The sequence below is a fragment of the Oryzias latipes genome, chromosome 13 (genome assembly GCF_053564925.1).
Source record: "Oryzias latipes strain Hd-rR chromosome 13, Olatipes_Hd-rR_3.1".
Taxonomy (NCBI): Eukaryota; Metazoa; Chordata; class Actinopteri; order Beloniformes; family Adrianichthyidae; genus Oryzias; species Oryzias latipes.
Window position 1 is genome coordinate 33,981,452 of NC_136249.1, and position 18,340 is coordinate 33,999,791.

At 38.6% G+C, this 18,340-nt stretch overlaps 1 long non-coding RNA gene and 4 other non-coding genes across 6 annotated transcripts in view; all 5 read left to right on the top strand.

The window, feature by feature from the left end:
* The first annotated feature begins 2,776 nt into the window (after window positions 1–2,776).
* trnan-guu (transfer RNA asparagine (anticodon GUU)) lies at window positions 2,777–2,850 on the top strand. Its single transcript has one exon. It is a non-coding gene; the product is annotated as a tRNA-Asn (tRNA).
* LOC105358209 (uncharacterized) overlaps window positions 2,826–18,340 on the top strand; it is a 67,398-nt gene continuing 51,883 nt past the window's right edge. For both annotated transcript variants that reach the window (XR_013647185.1, XR_013647186.1), the window contains exons 1-4: window positions 2,826–2,972; window positions 4,319–4,438; window positions 4,506–7,002; window positions 7,585–7,707. This is a non-coding gene — a long non-coding RNA (uncharacterized LOC105358209). The remainder of the gene's footprint in view (window positions 2,973–4,318; window positions 4,439–4,505; window positions 7,003–7,584; window positions 7,708–18,340) is intronic.
* Window positions 3,444–3,517, top strand: trnan-guu (transfer RNA asparagine (anticodon GUU)). The gene has a single exon. It is a non-coding gene; the product is annotated as a tRNA-Asn (tRNA).
* On the top strand, window positions 6,323–6,513 carry LOC111948528 (U2 spliceosomal RNA). The gene has a single exon (XR_002874541.1). It is a non-coding gene; the product is annotated as a U2 spliceosomal RNA (small nuclear RNA).
* On the top strand, window positions 12,984–13,147 carry LOC111948521 (U1 spliceosomal RNA). Its single transcript, XR_002874535.1, has one exon. It is a non-coding gene; the product is annotated as a U1 spliceosomal RNA (small nuclear RNA).

The window sequence follows — 18,340 nt, forward strand, 5'->3', positions numbered from 1 at the left end:
TACATTAGCTGATTTCTTTCTTGTCAGTTAAGAATTTCCCACATTCTACAGTTTTGCCTCATTTGACTATGACTATGCTATTTATTATTGTATTAATCTTTACTCAAAACTCTTGTAACATGTATTTTTAGAGGTGGACCCCCAGGAAGAATGGCTTTACCTTGATCCTTAAATAAACAAATAGGCTTGTCTTCTGCCAGTGTGAAAGTAAGAGATAAAGCACAGAAAAGTTGTTGCAGTAATAGATTATGTATGTCATCATCCCAAAAATTTAACTTTTGCCAGTCTCCAGATAATTATTTATGGTTTTTCTGCCTAACATCCATAAAAATGACTTGTTAAATGTTTTAAATGTTGAGGATTGCATTTGTCCTGCAGCAATTTACTAACGGACCAAATCTTTTGTTATTAGATGGTAATTACATCTAAACCATGCAGGTGGAATAATGACGGCTCATTCTGGCTTTTTAAAGTTTCAAATATTTAGTCTTTTGGCTACAAATATCTGTAGAAAGTTTCTTTTTTTGGATTTTAAATGACAAATTTAACAAGAAATTTCATGATTTTGCCTTTAAAACATGAGCCAATTTTGCAAATTGTACACAGGCAAAAAATTAATTGTTGGATAAGAAATGTGTCCCACTTTTGTCAGTAGTCATCACAATATTAACTTTATCTTTAAAAAGTAAATTTTTGCATTAGTTGATATTACACAAATAATTATTTTTTTTCGACAACGAACAATGAATACCTTCGTCATCACAAAAGCAATCACACAAAACACCTGCATTAGAACAGGCCTGAACGTGGCCAACCAGCAAACAGCAGAAAGGAAAAGGTGATCCTGGCTTATGACAGAAGCAGCAGCAGCAGCAGCAGCAGCAGCAGCAGCAGCAGCAGCAGCAGCAGCAGCAGCAGCAGCAGCAGCAGCAGCAGCAGCAGCAGCAGCAGCAGCAGCAGCAGCAGCAGCAGCAGCAGCAGCAGCAGCAGCAGCTAGACCTTTACTCAGTGAACCTGAAAGAAAATAAACCAAACATATGAATATTCTTCTATTTGAACAGACACATTTAAAAGTGCTTAGTGTAAAGAAAGGACTGATCTAAGACTAACATGTAGTCTAATATCAGTTTTTCAACTATACAGAAACATAATCAACACGTGATGCATGATGTGTGCACGTTGGTGCTGCTCGCTTGGTTGGGTTGGGATTGTTTCTAAACACGTTGGTCCTGTCATCTTCTTCACCACATGTCCCTGCTCTTTAGTAAAAAAAAATAAGATTAAAGCTACAAGTAGCATTTAGCGGGCTCGAGCACGTGCGACTGCCTGACATGGGCGACCGCCCCGCGAGAAACACCCTGCTTAAGCTTTTTCATGTCGTACTTCCTTCTGCATTCTGGAGCTGCGAGCTACTGTTAACATGACAGCAGCCAGTAGGTAGACGGTGGGGGGTGGGGTGGGGGGACTTTTGCATATAGCATGAAAAAAAATTCTTCAACCGAAGCTTCGTTCAGACCTGCTCATTTTCTCATCAAGAAGAAGGCATTTTCAGATTAAGAAGTTGTCAATCAATCAATGATGATAATTACTAACACTGTACCTAAGGATGAAAAAATGGAAGTGATCTAATTTCCACTACAAAATCTAGACTAGTGTCAGCTATGTTTGATAACTTGGCCAATTAGCTGGACCGGGAGATTCCAAAGTGCTGGTGGTTTTGCATCGAGTGTGATGAGTCTGTGGAAAGCAGCAGTACAGCGCAGCTGTTGGTTTTTATTAAGATCAAGAGAAGAACTCTTGCCACAACTGCCCTTACAGACAAGTACAAGAGAAGTTGAAATGTATAACACGGTGAAGGAGTTTTTGTGCAGAAAAAGGTACCATTAGAAAAGCTGGTAGCAGTGACTGCAGACGGGGCTCCTGCTATGATCAATAGACAAACAGGTTTCATCACTCACTGTAAAGCTGACCCAGACTTTCCAAAATGTCTTCATTACCGCTGCTTCATTCACCAATAGGCTTATGTGCAGAAGTGATTGGCTCTGGACATATAATGACTCCTGTTGTGAAAATCATAAACAACCTCAGCGGCAAAGCAAAACAGCACAGTATTTTCAAGGTGCTATTGGAGGAGATATCTGCTGAATATGATGAATATGAATTTGGTGAATCTGAACTTGCAATTTTGACTGATATTACTGGAAAACTAAACCACCTGAGCTGCGAGCTGTTGGGATTGTTTTTAAACATGTTGGTCCTGTCATCTTCTTCACCACACGTCCCTGCTCTTCAGTAAAAGAAATAAGAAAACAGGTTCAAATCCGAAATAGTAATTAACACTCAGTGTGTACTTGTGAGTGATTTAGTTTTACCTTGTAAAGGGAGGAGTATGGATTGAGATACAGAAATCATCATTCTCTCCAACTCTTCATCATCTTCCATCTCTAACGAAGATACTGAAAAGATGGGAAACATCATTTCTACCATCTTTCCTAACGTCAGCATGAACGTCTAGTCTGGCACAGACCTGGAGGATTAGAAAAAAGAGGAACAGAAGAGCTCTTAGTCTGAGCCTTCTTCCTCATTTTGCTGCCTGAAACACACTGTTTCATGAGGATAAATGATGCATATCCATGTTCCCTTTTCTTTCAGACATCCCTCCAGGTCTTCTTAGAATGCACACCAAATCCGAACAGCTGGTTGTCCTCATTACTTAAGGGTGGCTGTGCATTTTACCCAGTAAAATACCCTACATGGACGACTTGTTGGGCATGTTGTCTCTGTGGCGCAATCGGTTAGCGCGTTCGGCTGTTAACCGAAAGGTTGGTGGTTCGAGCCCACCCAGGGACGACAATAATTTTTACAACCTCGAAATAGGGTTCACCCACCTAAATTAATTTGTCAAATGAGCTGAAAGGAAGTGAATTTGGTCTTTCACCTTTTCACCAAAGCGAGCACTTGGGATCATCAAGGTAGTCTCTCTCTGGATCATTGACTATACATAAAGAACTGAATAGAGTGGTGCCGGTGCGATCGATTTATGTCCCACTCAGATTATCTTAATCTATCGTAAAAGTGTTCCTAGTGGTGTTGCAGTTAAGATTATGCCAGTTTAAGGTAACATTTTTCAGGGATGCAACGGATCGCGAACTGTGGCTACTGATCCACGCAGGCAGATCAGCCATGATGATCCAATACATCCCTAGTTGTTTTCTAGGATACAGTTTCGTAATATATGTCCTTTGTCATCAGAATAATCCCACATGAACATGTTAAAAACATCAAAGAACAGGATTTTCATCAGAATGGGTCTGTAAAAATCTAAAGTTGCAGCAGCGGTTTGAGCTTTAAAAAAAGAGAGCAAAAAAAAGACTCAAATGTAACGTAGCTCAGACCTGTACACAAATTTTAAGACACATTATTTTGGGATGGTGAGGCATGTTGTCTCTGTGGCGCAATCGGTTAGCGCGTTCGGCTGTTAACCGAAAGGTTGGTGGTTCGAGCCCACCCAGGGACGACAATGATTTTTACAACCTCGAAACAGGGTTCACCCACCTAAATTAATATGTCAAATGAGCTGAAAGGAAGCGGAACTGTCAAATGAGCTGATGGGAAGTGAGTGCTTTTACTGTCTTAATGATTCTTTTGATGTTTGCTGCACTGAGCTTTTATTCGCAAAACCAGCCAAAGGACTGGAACCGGAAACCATCACCTATTTTCAATGGAAATAATTTGTGAGTCCATATCCAACAGAATATAGATTTTTTTTAGTAGTGCGGGGTCAGGGTGGGAATTCGAACACAACCCGAGACTTCCAAAGATGGAGGTCCATGAGGAGGAGGATGCTTCTTTACTGAAGCTGCCTTTGATCTTTGTTTGCAGGTTTTTTGTCATTTAAGGAAAGATGATAAAAACTGAAAACTGTTCTCTCAAACTCCTCGGTTTTTCTTTTTCATATTTTTTTTCATATGCAACCCTTGTGCTATCCTAGGTACTTTAACCTTGGGAGTTGGGTCATCTAGACCCACTAGACAGTGCTCTGAACCTTTTTTCTTCAATGATTTGTGATCTTCACTGGTGTCCATGGATCACATGAAATCTTTCCACCTTTATCCACCTTTGTCATGGTAGGGAGAACACGTCAATGTAAGGGTGGGGTCATAGGATAGCACAGGGGTTACACCAAAATCCGTCTGGACAGGCAAAGGGAATGGTATCCCACAATTCCTTGCGGTGCCGATCTAACAGCAGCACCAAAGTTACACTGACTTAATTGAATTGATTTGAATGAAAGTAAAATAACTGTCTGTCTCCACAGGTGTGTCAGATCACTGAACTGAACTCCTGATGCACCTGCAGCTCATCTCCACTCATCCAGTCTGGATTTCAGATGAGCTTTTCCAGCCTTTCCTACTAGTCCGTCAGCTTACTTCCATAGGTATTGAACCAGCATCATTTAGCAGAGTTCCTCTGGTCTTTACTGTGTTCTATCGGGTTTCTTCCAGATTGACTCCTGGATCATCCTTGTGTTTTTGGGACAGCAGTAACTCCTCACCACATCGGATCCAGATTCCACCTCCGTCCTGCGGGGCAAACTGTTTTCTCTCCACCAGTCAGACTCCTCCTCTTTGACCACGACAGAACCAGAGGAACCACTCACTGCAGGCAGCTCTTTGCAGCCAGAAGCCTTATAAAATATATAATAGAAAAATAACACAACAAAATGTTGTTTATTGAAGGAAAATGTGCCCTATTTTGACATTTTCCTTGGAACAAACATGGATTGAGATGAACAGTAAGATGAGGTTTAGTTGATCAAAAGCAGGTTGAGCTGAAATGGGATTTTCTAAAAGTTAATCATCTTACGGTTAAAGAATTAAAAAAACAGAACCCAGTTCTACACCATAAACTGATGGAACAAACATGAAGAACAACTCTGGAATAGAGAGCCAACCGATTTATATGAGGCATTTTGATATTTTTGGAACAAATGGAACTTCATACAAATGGAACCTCATACTATAAAGTCCTTTATGAAAATAGTTTTTATTTAAATGTAGTTTTAATAATTATAGTTAATACTGTAGATATTTTATGTTTGTGTTTTTATATTTTTTTCAGGCTAATAAAAATCAACTTTATGTTTTAAATTAAAATGTTTTAGCCAAAATCTGGTTTTCGAAACAAAACCTGCAAGACATAAAGAGACACTTTTCCAAACTTGAATAGTAATTTTTTGTTAACTGGTAATAGATGAAGCTGGCCCCTCCAAGGACACTTCTCTGCAGTCTGCGCATGTGCGGCTTAATACGCTCGTCGTTTCTAGTCGCGTGCATTTTAACTTTTCCGCAGATGTCGACGGTAAAATGGGTAAAGTACGTCTGTTTTCTTCCAAGCTTTCTTCTAAAGTTTCTATTTTATTGTAATGTTAACCGTATTAATTATGTAAATAAATAAATAAATAAGCAAGCGAATATTTTATGTCTCGGGTTTCACGTGTCAAAGGGATCTTCTTGGCTAATAAGGTATTTAGCATCAATTAGCGTCTTTTCTTGTCGAAAAGTTCCAAAAACACAATTTTATTTTTGTGGGAATTGTTCGTGGGTCTGCTACAAGCTGTGACATTGTGTATTTTCTTTGTAAAGGTCTTAGTTTCAAATAATACCGCATTTGAGATGTTTATAGCTTTAACAACGTACAGACGTCTACTAATGGTACTATTTGCTGGTTATTTTGTCAAGTTAAAAGTTATTGTCGAGCTTTGAGTTGTCCTCAACAGTCACACACATTTAAAATTGTAGGTTTTTGTCTTTAAAACAACCCACTTAAATTGGTCTTTTGCGGGTGGATTTCAGACTGACCAGAAAAGAGGCTGTATTTCCACTTGTTTTCGATAGAGGGCGCTGTGGGCTTTACATTTGTTAGGTGTCAGGTCTCATCAAAATGACATTATTTTAGTAGCAAGCATCGATTTAATGTTGTTAATTACACAGAAGAGATTCTGTTGATGTGGGAGTCAAATACATGATATGAATATTTATAAAGACGTTCTTAAAATGGTTGTTTTATGTTGATGTTGCTGCTCGTCTTCCAATAGGACTAGATCATACCACGTGTCCCGGAAGTAACACGGAGGCTTCTTTATCGTCTTTAGTTTTTCCAAATTTTCATGATTTTCATCGATCTATTCCTGTTATACGATTGATGTTATTCATTGCCATGAGTTATAGAAAGATGGAGTGTTTTTATGTAGTCACTTTAGAACCTTGAGGTAGATTTGTAGAAAGCAGAATCAGGTTCTTTCCTTTGAGTTGTGGTCGGTATCGCTTCTCGGCCTTTTGGCTAAGATCAAGTGTAGTATCTGTTCTTATCAGTTTAATATCTGATACGTCCCCTACCCGGGGACCATATATTAAATTGATTTTTGGAACAGGGAGATGGAATAGGGGCTTGCTCCGTCCACTCCACGCATCGACCTGGTATTGCAGTATCTCCAGGAACGGTGCACCCCCTTCTCTCTGTGAATGATAAATTCTTTAATTTGAAGTATCAATGTCTAAGAAGATTCTTTGGTTAAGAGTTGTCATTATGATATGCTGGAAACAATATATTAGGTTTCACACAGAAATCATGACTATTTATGTGTGTCAGCGTCTTGAGCACCAGTGTTATTGTATGTTTGCTAGATTTAAATGAACACATCCCAGGTGTTCTTCCCATCTTCCCAATAATAATCCTGTTGTGTTCTTATAGAATGCTTGAGATTGTGTTCTTTGATGATTTAAAAGTTATAAATTCAGTTCGGTTGCATTATTGGACAATTCAATAGGAAAAGAACTTTCCTATTACATTACAGTGTGTGTGTGGCAGACTTTGATGACATGTTTGAAGATTGCTGACCAAATGGAGAATGCACTCCCTTGTGATTTTCCTTTTCTTCGTCTTTTTTTAGGGCACTCGAGCATTGGTGGTTCAGGGGAACAATTCTGGCCTGCCACGCAGGTTCGATTCCCAGCCTTTGCAATGAAGCCTTTTTCTCTTTTCCTCTCAACCCTAAAACGCTCTCAAAAAGTCAAATTTCCATTTTACAAGATGATCAGATAAATTGTCATGCAATTATTACAGAATGACAGAATTCTAATAGAAATCTCAGCATGAAGCCGAGTTGTCTCTGGTGTGATTGGTTCGTGTGTCCAGCTGCTAACAGAAAGATAGGAGCTCAACCAGAGAAGATCTGTTCTAAAATCCTCTCTTCCTTGGATCTGCATTACTTTCTTTTATTCACAGGATTCTTTCAAGCCAATAATTGTTTGTTTTTAAGATTTAAGAAGTTCCTAATTATTGTATGAAAAATAAATGCCTCAAAAATATTTATGGGGACCATTTTGTTAATAAAGAGCAATTAAATCTAATGAAGTAGCAACTATTACAATTTAACAAAATGGTGAGGAATAGTAAGGAATTTCAGAACTGCAGTAATTTACACACATCAGAAAAAGTAAGATGCAATCTTTTGAAAACATCTTGCATTTAAAAATGATCAAACTGAATTTCTAATTTAATCTTGTTTGTTTCTTTCCTCAGATGTTTTAAAAACCCAAGCTTGAGAGTGAAACATCTGATCACTGTCCAGAGGAATCAACGGCCATCCTGATGATGCTGCGCGGTGTGAGTCTGCTGCCATCCATCTAAATTCATCTTTACCTGGTGAGTGTTTTTTAAAAGATTCATTTCTCAGAAAAAAGGTTGCTAAGCTGCACTAAACAAAGCTCTGCTTCTCTGAGGATTCAGTGAAACAGAGATTTAAATGTGAACATGCTGCATGTAGGGCTGGGCCATATAGAATTTATTATATAACAATATAGTTTTTCATATCAGGCGATAACGATTTAATCCAAATGACTATTTGTTAAATGTGAACACTCTGCTCATAAGAGAAATGTGTCATCATCAACAGGTTTAGATGTAAATATTTATTTTATATCATACTTTAAACATAACTGAGACGACTGTTGTTGTGATTTTGGGCTATACAAATAAAATTGAATTGAATTGAATTGAACTGATGCAATGAAAGAACACAATGCAAATGTCTTTTTTAAAAATAACTAAGAAAAAGGCATCTATATTACAAACTAACATACATTTTCGTTAATTTTTTAACATGGTACCTTTTAGCTCCAGTATTTACATTGTTTTTACTACAGTAACTCTTCAAGTGTTGATGAAATTAACGTAATTCCAATGTAGAAATGCAGCCTGGTGCTGATATGGAGCACTGGGGGGTATTCCAGAAAGCAGGTTATGCTAGCTCCCACTGTAAGTTTGAGGCTAAGGAAGTTGATAACCTCAGCTTTGGGTTCCAGAAATGGAGGTATGTTTCAGGGTATGTCAAGTTGCCATTGCAACTCATGCTCTGAACATAACCTGGTCTGGAGCAGGTTTAGTTCAAGGTTAGTTTGTTTTCAGAGAGGTGAAGCAGCATGGCGTGTCCATTTGAAGATGATTTAGTGGATGAAGAAGCTCAGATAATACTTTTTCCACCGTGAGAGGATGATAAGACCATATATGGATGTTGGAAAGATAAACTTTTTACTTTGATCTAACTTAATTATTTGCTTCAGTTAAGATAAATCCTTTTTTTGTTTAGTTAGTTTAAAAATAACATGTAGTTTTCAGACAGTTGTTTTGCTTTCATTCAAATTAATTCAATTAAGTAGGTGTAACGTTGGTGCTGCTGTTAGATCGGCACCGCAAGGGATTGTGGGATACCATTCCCTTTGCCTGTCTGGACCGATTTGGGTTTAAGTGTGGCTTTTTGACCAAATGTGTTTAGTTGTTTAGCTGTTTTACTGTGTTTTGTCGAGTTATTTTGTCCCACTGTGCTCATGTCTCTGCACCATGAGTGAGAGGGAGGGAGAGGATAATCAGTTTATATAGCAGCCCTACCATTAGGGCTGCACGATATGAGGAAAACTCGCGATATGTGATATTTAAGATTAATATTGCGATAACGGTATAATTTGCGGTATACAAACAAATAACAAAATAAACAAAACATCATTCCCATTTCATTGCAACAGTTTAAAAATTATACTCCAAATGACCCTCGTCGACATAGGAGACAAACATCTAACATAATAGGTCTCCATCCAATTGGTCAACAAGGTGAAGGCGTCCATCCGATTGGTCAAATGCATGAAGGGATTTATTTGATTAACGTTAAATGCTTCAAGCTGCCTTAAGGTTGTATTAAGACATTTAAGGTTTACGATTTATTGCGATTTTCACTGTCTTTTGCAATATTCATATTGCAGAGCTGGATATTGCGATAACGATAAATTTGCGGTATATTGTGCAGGCCTACCTACCATTGAGGTATCATAATGACAATGATGGGAATTTTGTTAATGTATATGTGTGCTAGGTGCATTTTTTCCCGTCCTTTTTATTGTTATAAAAATGAGCATATCTGCCGGTTCAAACTTAGACATATGAGAGATCAATAAATATAATTAATTAAGATGGAAAAAATATTAATTGAATTGGAGTAATATGACATTTAGTTAGATAAATACATAAGTTTGAGTTGTATAAACAATTAGAGAGTTTTATAGACGTAAGAAATTAGGTTGATTAAATTTAACTCAATTATTTGTTACCAATAGAAGTAATTCATTTATGTTGGCAAAATTGGATAAGTTAAATATATATATATATATATATATATATATATATATATATATATATATATATATATATATATATATATATATATATATATATATATATATATATATATATATATATATATATATATATATATATATATATATATATATATATATGCGTCACAAGGAAAATAGAAATAAGATCAGAAACTCGTGTGTTTACTTTGTTCTTTTTCTCCAAGCAGAAACTCTTTCTTTTGCTGATGATGCAGCCGTGTTACTGTTTTGATGGACGTATAATCTTCATACGCCGTCATTTAAATCTCAGACTCCGTCTCACTGAAGTATAGTATGAGGTTCCATTCGTGCCAAAAATATCAAAATGTGTTTTTGCGTCCACTTTTATGTCTTTGGTCCATTGTCTTTGTCTATTGATCGTGTTTTTGCGTCCACTGTCTATGCTTTGGGCTCATTGTCTATGTCTATTGAACAAGTTCATTTTACATTGGTTCATGTCTATGTACTACTAAGCAATATCTTCTGCATGCCCATGATTCTTTGATTATTACTTTGAATTTACTTTGTGATGTATATGCTTGCTCCATGCTTAAACTTTGCATTTGTCTTTGTCATTGTCATTGTCCTTATCCCATGTCGTCTAACTACGGCGTCAGGAAAGTCCTTAGCAACAGTTGCTAGTGTCGTTTGCTACGTCGTTTCACGTGTCGTCAGGAAAATCCTTAGCAACAGTTGCTAGTGTCGTTTGCTACGTCGTTTCACGTGTCGTCAGGAAAATCCTTAGCAACCGTTGCTAGTGTCGTTTGCTACGTCGTTTCACGTGTCGTCAGGAAAATCCTTAGCAACCGTTGCTAGTGTTGTTTGCTACGTCGTCTCACCATGTCGTGTCCTTAGATCTTGTTGTATTTCAAATTTTGCAAAAGTTGTCAGAGAAGTCCTTTGTACGGTTGGTAAATTGTTTCCTGTATTATCACAGAACGAAACATGTTTAAAACATGTTAAAAAAACTTTATTGATAATCCTGAAAACGCGCATTGCCAGAAAGGGGGGGGTGCAAGCGTACAACGGTTTCGCGTTCCCGTTTAAAGTTATTTAGTTTTAAGTTATTTAGAATATGGCTTCAATTCAATCTTGTAATGAAACTATTATTTAAAAGTCTTTTGAAAAGTAACTGATCTTTATTCAACATGTTGTTACATATCTGATGGATAAACGAGGAGCAGAGGCGCCCAAAAGAGCCTTATAGTGGTCCAGAGAGCGCCACCTCATGCTCAAATAAATACATAACAGATTGAAAAGAAAAGATCAAAATCCATTCAAAGATTTTGGGCTGTCTGCTCCTCGTTTATCCACCCGATTTGTGACAGCATGTTTGATAAAGATCAGCTGTTTTTTAAAAGACTTAAATAGTAGTTTCATCTCCAGATTTAATTGAAGATAGACTCTAAATAACTTTAAAAAATTGGCAAGAGAGTCGCTTCGGGAACGAGAAAGCGTTGTATGCATGCGCCACCCCCCCCTTTCTGGCATTGCGCGTTTGAGGGAATATTAATAAAGTTCATCTTAAAAAAGTGTTTGTCATGGTTAACCCTAGCGCCGGCTTAAATAAACATTTCTTTTTTCATTCCGCGGTAGTACAGGAAACAATTTACCGGCCGTACAAAGGATTTTTCTGACGACTTTGGCAAAATTTGAAAAACGACAAGATCTATGATCTAACGACAAGACACGGGGAAACGTTGTAGCTAACGACAGTAGCAAACGTCGTAGCTAACGACAGTAGCAACGGTTGCTAAGGAGACGACAGGGTGTATAACAAAGACAAATGCAAAGTTTTACACATAACGCATGAACCAATGTTCAATGAACTCGGTCAGTAGACATAGACAATGGACCAAAGACATAGACAGTGGACACAAAAACAAATTTTTGGCACAAACGGAACCTCATAGTATAGCTCTCTCTTTTTTCTCCACACGTTTCCATGGTGACTCTTGAAATCGGTGATCCATTGAGAATGTCTTTATGTACCTGCTGTGCACGAGCATTATCCCAGGGTTACCAAGTGGAGCGTAATTACGCTAACTCATATCCGGTCTTTGGGAACCGACATACCCAGAGTAAGCAAGTTCAGGCGGATTTCAGCCAGAGTTCAGGCTTAAAGTCAGGTTAGTTTAAACACGCTTCTTGGAATACCCCCTGAACAGCAGTGAAGTGATTATGAGCGGATTCTGCAGCGGAGGAAAATAATTCGGATACCTGCTTTGCAACGATGTCCAGTGCTTTACAAGTGCTGCATATCGGTACAAAGTGGATAATTACTAACCTACTTTTTAAGCTACTTTTTCTTTAACAGAAAAATATTTTTCAGCTTTGTTTGACTTTGCTTCAGACACACTGCAGGCGTTTGTAGATCTAACTAATGATTATACATCCAAAGTAATGATATATTAGAATAGTGAACATGCTAAAAAAGTCAGTCTGAAACTGATCCAGTATTTGCACAGGAACACTACATTTTCATGGTGTTATTGTTTTGTCAAATTTTACTAAAAATTAGTTTGATGACCAGTTTTTACTTCACTGCAAAAATTGTAGTTTTTGTTGTCCACTAGAGGGCGCCAAGGTGACTGTTTTTTTATTCACAGATCTGCCAAACCAAATGTGCAGATCTGTAAAAGTTCATACATGGTGATGATCCCTGAGGGGATATGGCGAAAGGATAAATATTTAGGCAACTCACCAGTCTCAAGATGTTGGAAAAACTTGGTTTTGTTTTGAGCTTTGATGATAAAACTGTTTACATTTGTAGTTCACATTCCAGACCAGTAGGGGGCAGCAGCAGAACTTTGCTGTTCCAGTCAGCAGGACACAAAAGAAGAGGAAGTTGTTTAGCGTTAGCAGAGAAAAACGTCTGTTTTGTATGTTTTCATAGATTTTAGTAGCATTTGTGTTGTTTATATGATTCAAACAGTCTGGGGTTTTTTCAATCACCCCATTTTCTGTTTTTTTAACTCTCTGAAAATCGCCTAAATGAGAATAAATGAATGGAACTTTGTGGTCATCAGTTAGCTTTCATGGTTCAGACACAGCAGTGCATCATGGGAATCGTTATTCCAAGGATCAATCAGTGTTAAATACGTTAGTGTTTGTGTACAGATGTGTTTGTGTAGCACAGTGTTGAATGTGAGTCATGCAGTGTGTGGTTGTTTGTGTGTGTGTGAAGTTTGTAATGACCTTAAAGCTGCACAGTGTGTGTGTGAAAGTGGTGTGTGAGTGTGACATGAACAACTCATACTTACCTGGCAGGGGAGATACCATGATCATGAAGGTGGTTCACCCAAGGTGAGGCTCAGCCATTGCACTGAGGCTGTGCTGACCTTTGCGAATTCCCCAAATGTGGGAATCTCGACTGCATAATTTCTGGTAGTGGGGGACTGCGTCCGCGCTCTCCCCTGATTATGTGTTCAAAGAGAAACTATTCAGTAAAGTGTTGCTGAAACTGCATGATTGATTGGGATGACCTCTTATCTTTGGGTCCTGATGAGAAAAGTCAATGAGTTAGATTCATGCAATTATTCAGTCCTATTAAGAATCTGACCCTCAATTAGTGCTGAGTGACAGATTGATGTCATTGCAATGTATTTTCCTGATTTAGTATCAGCTGATAACTATGGTATATCAAGGTATAATTCAATTAACTGCATTTATCAAACCTGAAATCTCTGTGGCTCCTAAGAGAAATGTGTAATCATCAGCAGGTTGTTTTAGTTTGGAAGCATTTCTCTACTATAATTAGAAATAAGTCAATACCAGGAATACTTTTGCATTTTCAAAATGAACCTGTATTTCTTGACTCAAAATGAAACTAAAAAATCAGTCAAACCGCTTTTCTTCAACACGGCTCATCCTGCCACTTAACCAAAATGATAAAGAAGATATTTGGCATAGGGTTGGGCGATGTCCCTTAAATTGGCCGTTGACGATGTTTGCTGTCAACCATCGGGATGGACGATGACATCGTTGGGGGGGGGGGAATTTTTACATTTTTCGTTCTTATATAACTGACATTCGTTTTTTTGCTTTTTTCATTTTATTTTCCAACTAATGACTAATCCGCGATGATCCAGTATAAACTGAGGGAAGTGACTTTAACAAAAAAAGTAACAAACAAAATAGAAAAGAAGTAGTCCGCTCCCGTGGACCGGCGGAGCGTGGACTTACAGCTTTGTGTTTGAGGGGAAGGGGGGGGGGGGGGGTGCTTTGTTACATGAGCGCTATGTGTGGGAGATTTAAGACTGCGATCCGTCCCGCAGCTCTAGGGGTACAAGCAACCGAACTCAGAACCGGGTCTAAAAGTGTGTGTCTGAGCACAGCTCGGATCGTCAGCACACACAGCGGTTTGAGCTTCAAAGCAGAAATGTCGCTCAGTCCTTAGAAAACATTCAAACAATCGCGCGGATTTGTGTTTCCAGTCGTGTCCCGACTAAATAAAGGCTGATGTTATTCTTACATGTTTACGTGCAGCCAGCAAGCAGCACCACCCAAAGCTAATGTTGTTAGCCCGTGTTAGCATACTGCTAATCATGGCTTCGTTCAGAAAAAGCACTGACCACACGGATTAAAATTCAAATGATGAGCGAACAGGTGTTTCATAATAACCGTAACATTATTAAAAGCACGTTTAGAAGATCATCTCGTATTTTACCGAGCTGACATGTCAATGTATATAGCCGCTCGGCGCTGTTTAACATTGTTTTGTATTGAATTGTTACATTCAATAAAGTTTGGGAAAAAAAAGCAGCTCGGCGGAATTTATATCCTTCCGTTTTCAAACCCTACTGCGCATGTGCGAATGATTTATACCGACGGAAAGTGTGACCTTAGTGAACGTTTTTATATTCTGAAAACATTTTTCTGGGCCCATGTACACGGTTGGATTCTAATCCGACCATTGATCCCATCAAGATATTTTGTACATGTAACCGCGGCTTATGGTGTCGACGCGCAACGTGGCGGGGGCGTGGCATCACGATTGTGGTCTCTCCATCGGGATGTCAGTCACCCATCACGATGGACAATGATATCGTCCATCGGCACAACCCTAATTTGGCATTTCATTTTCAAAAAGTTCTATAGACAATGTGTAGCAAAATTCAATTTGGAATGTCTAATTTAACAATTAAAATTGATTAACAGAAATGCTATTTCATTTTCATAATGTAACTGCATCAAATGACTCAAAAACAAAATAAAATGTAATCCACCAAAATGCTTTTTCATTTTCTACTTAAAAACACTTATTCTGTGACATAATTACAGCGACAATGCTAAGAGGGGATTGCATTTTCACCTTTTTTGTGCAAAGAAATGATTTCCTTTCTCAGATTTTGTGACATTTCTTTCCCATGAGGGGCCATTGCTGACAGCAGGAAATGGGAGGATCTTTTCGTTGTTATGAAATGCCCTTTTATGGTCACCTGTGTGCTGGACACCTCTCAAATGATTCATTAGACCAGTGTTTTTCAACCAGTGGGAGATGGTCAAGTGTGCCGTGAGAAATTGCCCTCATTAACTGATCTAAAAGCAATTACCATCTCCAGGAAATCAGCTCTTTGTTCATCCAAACAGGCCCTGATAAAAACTGAGAAGTTAAGAATATGTAATATCATAAAATTATTTTTTCTTTGTGTTTATATGATTCTAGTAAAGACATTTTGATAAGAATAACGGGATACCGCGATTTAGCTGCAGCTATAACTGTGTAAGGAAAAGTCCCGCCCCTTTAACTGTCTCCACCAATCATTCTTGAAGGCTTAATCACATGTCATCAGTCTGACCAATCAGTAGTGGTTAAAGTATTCACTTCCTTGTTTCGATTTAGCGCAAAAAAGTCTCTCTGTTCTAACAAAAATACCAGCTAAAGCTCGTCTTTAGCGGCGTACCTTTCCACAGAATCTGGTATCAGACTGTGGAACAAGTGAACAAAACCATGAAGCTCAAAGACGCTGGTCTTTCTGCTGTCGGCGGATTACGGGCACTACATCTCCCATGATGCAGTAAAGTCACTGTCTTAGCGCACAATGAGTCTCTCCTCTTAACGTCTTAAAACAACGAACACACATCAAACAGTTTTTGAATCTTTTGACTTAATTTTTAATACATCTTTTAGAAAAAACAGCTTCAGGTTCCAGCGTTTTCTGCAACAATTATCACAAAAATGCATGTGAGATTGCAGAGCGGCTGTAGATCAACACAGACTGAGCTTTTTCTTTTTTTTTTTTAATTTATCTATTTTTTTGGATGTTGGTGTGCCGCGGGATTTTTGTCAAGGTTAAAGTGTGCCGTGGCTCAAAAAAGGTGTAAAACCACTGCATTAGACTCACCTGTGGTTGAATGCCTGTTGAGTAGAATTTGTAGTCTTAAGTTTGGCTTTTCTCCTATGTCACTATGACTGGGGTGAACTCAGTTTTTGTAACATGGGCTTGAATTTGTTAGGAAAATATCTTTTTTTGTGTGCAAATTAACATATCTTGTTTGCAATCAGTGACAGACCCTTAAAGGTGTATTTTGTAGTCTAGTATTTCACAGAAAATGATGATTCTGAAAGGACACTAAAGGTTTTCTGAAAAATGTAGTGGGGTGTACTCATTTATGCTGAGCACTGTATATAGTTTGGAAGATGATCTTCACCAATTTGCCAAAATAATGCTGATGGCATGTGCTGGTTTTTGATGACCGAACGACCGTATTCGTGCTTCAACTGCTAACCGCCAGAAGGTTGTAAAACTTTCTGGAAAGTACCTTTTGAAGTTTACCTTTCACATCCCAGTCATCCACTTCCTCCAAGGTGACATCAGATGTTTCTTGACATGATATTTCTGAATATAACCTTTCTGAGAAAATTGATGGCTTGATGCCTCCATGAGTGAGGGCAAGAGCGATCATTTGCCCAAGAAGCCAGAGCTGAAAGACAAATGTGTGAAGAAAAAAGTATGAATTGAAATGTTCCAAAGGTCATGGTAGCGAGACGGCTGCCAACGGACCGTCAGCAGGAAAATCATCTTTGTTGTAGCAGGACAATAGACACAAAAAACAACTCAAAAGTAATGGCTGATTTTAATTATTTAATTTTCAATAAATTTTAATTTATTGTTACTTTTGAATGTTTCAAGTCATTTCAGTGAGCATTGTGGACTTTCTTTCTTCAACTGAGGGCTACCAACAATTTTGTCCTCCACTGTAGTAATTGATGGTTCACTAAGAAAACATTCTGTTCACCTGGTGTTTTGAAGAGGCTCACTCCACTCTCATCCAGTCCAACTGGACCTTTCAGCTCCTCTATCGCCTCCTGGATGAGCTGGAAGGTTTCCTGTGGTCCTAAAGTTCCCCTCAAGCACCACGTCCGCGTCTGACAAGGACCTCAAGTAGGAAAGTAAATGTTTTATTACGTCAAATTTGGTAGAAAAGTTCAATTGTGAAACATTACCAATGTGCAAATCAAACACACTCTTAGCTTTTGGGCCGTTTATGGCCACAACACTTACTTGTTCCTTTTCTGAGATGTATTTTCAGAACCTCTTCATCTGCATGCTGGTGATGTGGGTCAGCGGTGTGTTCAACCATCTCCTCACAGAGCGGTTTGCTTTCTGTGTATCTCCCTCTCCTTCATGCTAAATGTCTCTGGCCTGTCCTTTTGTGCTGCATACTGCCAGTAGAGTTCCCTCATCCCCTGGAAGGTGTGGTCTTCCAATCCTTTCTGGCCATGGATGCTCTTGTCAATGTTGGCCTCAAGGAGAATGGAGACTTGATTTTTGGGTAAAATAGAGCTAAAGGGCTGGACAAATAAAGTAAGAAATTGCTCTACATTCTACTGGCAGCTATTAAGAAAACAATAATCAGAAAATGGCTTAAACCTGAACAACCAACGACTGGCTTGACGGTACACAAAGAATAAATACAAATTTAACTGATGTTTTTTACACTACTTGGTCTAAATGGACAGAATACGTAAAGCCTATAAGATGAGACTTTATGTGAAGTGTCACTGAAATGGTCATATATGTTTTGAACAATTCCTGCTCTTTCACATGTTTGTTCTATTTTCCTTAAAGACTGAGAAAGCAAGATCATTGTAGTCTATCAATGTACAATTTTTCATGTGCTTTTTCAATAAAAAAAGGATTAAAAGCAGATTTTTAAAAAGAGCAACAATCAGACAAATGTGCACGGATCAAAGGAAAGATGTGAAGGAATCCAGAGGCTTGTGGTGTAAAGTTGGCGTTCAGTACAGTGACAGCTTTTGGGAAGAAACTGTCTCTAGTGTCACGGCGTGTAGACGGATCCCAGAGCAGAGTCAGACTGAATGTGTCAGATAAGTGATGTTTATTAGCTTCACCACAGGAACAAAAACCAAAGGAGACAGACTGGGGGTGAAGGCAGGAGGCTAGGCCACAGACAGCGTTCACAGGAACAAGGGCGAGGCCACATGGAAAGGGAAATAACCTGGCAGGTTGGAAGAGCCAGGGAGAGGCTTTTAAAGGACAGTGTAGATTGGTTCCAGGTGTGCAGAAACACCAGTCTAGAAAGCCACGCCTCCTGCCCCAGGCCACCCTGCAGAAGCACAAAGCAGACAAAACATAAGTACAAAA